General features: G+C 35.8%; 1 protein-coding gene across 1 annotated transcript in view; it reads left to right on the forward strand.

Moving 5' to 3' along the window:
- The window catches only part of rassf10a (Ras association domain family member 10a), a 3,690-nt gene extending 2,214 nt beyond the window's left edge, over positions 1–1,476 (forward strand). Inside the window, exon 1 of the mRNA XM_084477422.1 lies at positions 1–1,476. This exon is cut by the window's left edge and continues 2,214 nt beyond it. The gene's annotated coding sequence lies outside the window, so the exon portion shown is untranslated.
- Positions 1,477–2,500: the final 1,024 nt, after the last annotated feature.

Genomic DNA, 2,500 nt, shown 5'->3' on the forward strand with positions numbered 1-2,500 from the left:
CCACTAATTATATAGCAATAACTATCATATGTGGTAGGCAGACCAGCAATATGTGATGATCAGTGTGATCCTGGAGTATTAACACATAACACATATGAAATCATAGCATGCATTATGAACATATAGTGTATTAAGGTCAACTTGGTTAAAGTTTGTTTCTTATCAGGCAGTAAGTGTGACAATATGGCAGTGTTTATTTGTTTGAAAGGCACTGTTAAAAATCTAGGCCTATTACATAACCACAATGTGTTTTTTTGCTACACTCCAAGTCTTCCTATGTCTCTATGCTGAAATCAAGTAGTGTGTAAAAAACACAAAGGGATAACATTGATTTATCTCTTTCTCCAAACTTCAGGCACATTTTAATACCTTGGGTTTAGCTCTCAAACCAATCTTGCTGATGTTCTGATTTGACTGGAATATTAGACCTAGATGGATTAATATATATATATATATATATACTACATACTGACATTGTAAACATTAAGGGATAGAGAATGATACAAAGTGGTCTTCACATGGACATTTTGCCAGTAGCCCTTAGCCCTTTAAATGACAAATAAGGAATTCTTATTATTATCAATGTATTCTGATCATCCTATACCCATTGGGTCTAAAAATCTAAAAAGTATTTCTTATGTTTGAAACCAAGACAGCTTTTGCTCAACTGGTTTGTAATATTGTTAGTATTAATTCACTTTTCAGTCAAACATTTTGTTGATGTTTGAAGCTGAGAAAATTGCAATAGAACAACATATTAAATACAGTGCATAGATCATTTTTAATGCCAAAAATGAATGACATCAAATCAAATTCCCATGTCAGGTTAGTTGTCATGTTTTGCAGATCTATTAGTGACTAATATGCGAGAGCTTCAGGCTGCTCTCTGGCTCTTTTATGTTTCCCTCATCACAAACAGCATTCAAACACACGACCGTTTAAAAAACACTGAGATCAACAGTAATAATCACAATACAAGTACTTATTTAGATGGCCAACCAAGTCTTAAATAACTTTTAAATATAGTTCTGCGTCTCTTCATGTCTCTAAACTGGAATCAGTCATGCCTTTCTAATGGTGTTTCAAAGACCAAACGTACTGTGTGCGTACGTGTGTGTGTGTGTGTGTGTGTGTCACACTAGATGCAATCATTAATGTAGTTCTTGGAATAAATATGAGCCCCAACATCCAGTTAATAGTGTGTATATGAACTCAATAACCAATAGTTCAAAGTAAAAAGCTTAACCCCTGTAGAAATGGCTTTTAACATCGGATCCCAATCCAAATAACCCGATCAGTACGATGGACAGCATCATTCTGTACACTAAACTCAATGCCTGTATGTTTGCCGTTTCCTTTGTTTGTCTTGACAATTGCGAGCGTACTACTGTCTATCGATAGGTCAAATGTCACTTCATGCGGATAGACCTTTCCTCAGACTGCTTGACATTGTGCTCGATTCACCGTGTCGCCACGTGTCCATTCAACGATAACACACCGACCATCGCTGTTGAAATAAACAGTATAACATTATGATTGCCTTGTGGTGTGGTTTCATTCCAATCGATCAACCTGTGGATCAGATATTGTTGATTGATTAATTGTTCCATATGTGTATAATTGTTCAATGTTGGCTGGTGTTTTCAATGAAGGTTGTTTATGGGAATGTTCTGCATGTAGGCCTGCCGGTCCACCTGTGGATAGTGCCTTGTCAGGGAAAGGTGTGGCTGTGCTTCAGAGTTTGTGCGTATGTCATACTTGTCTGATGCACAACCTAATTGCAGTTGGCTGATAATCCCGAGCGCAAATGCCCTTTTAATAAGCATGCATTCCAGACTGTAAACAGACCTTAGCTACACATGTAATGCTGATCTCTGTGTACATAATTAACATCTACAAGATTTACTGCAGTGATACTGGTGCATCACTGCATATACAGTAGATGCACCAGTTGTCATTGTAGGATTTAGAAATATTCATGATCAAACCTTAACCTCATGTAATTGATATTGTATTTGAATGGACGTAGCAAGGCTAGAGTTGATATGGTTATAGTGTATATTCAGAATGGAATATAAAAAAAAATGCCATGGCCAAGCCAATTTATTTCATAGATGTATTTCCTACTTCTATGAAATCTACTTTATACTTCTGGGTAATCTTCCTCCTACTTCTAGGTATATACTTCCTGTTTCATGTAATTTAATTATAAAAAACTGGCTGTTACAGTAGTAAACCACTTAAACCAGTAAACCATGCTTAGTGCAAAGTGTAAGCAATTAAGTACTTAATACATGAACAGAATTTACTACAGGTCAGAAGTTGATATTTATAAAAACAATTTTCAATTTCTTTTTTTCGTCTTCACATTTTCAAAAATCGAGGCCAATATAGAACGTTTAACACATACCCAAATCGTTGTGTTCAAAGGGCTCTGGGGAGTGTTTGCTATTGTATCTGCTGTGTTGTCAATCTAAAAAGCTCTTCATCGTAACTTTCT

Source organism: Micromesistius poutassou, assembly GCF_964030765.1.
Source record: "Micromesistius poutassou genome assembly, chromosome: 13".
In the NCBI taxonomy this organism is placed as follows: domain Eukaryota; kingdom Metazoa; phylum Chordata; class Actinopteri; order Gadiformes; family Gadidae; genus Micromesistius; species Micromesistius poutassou.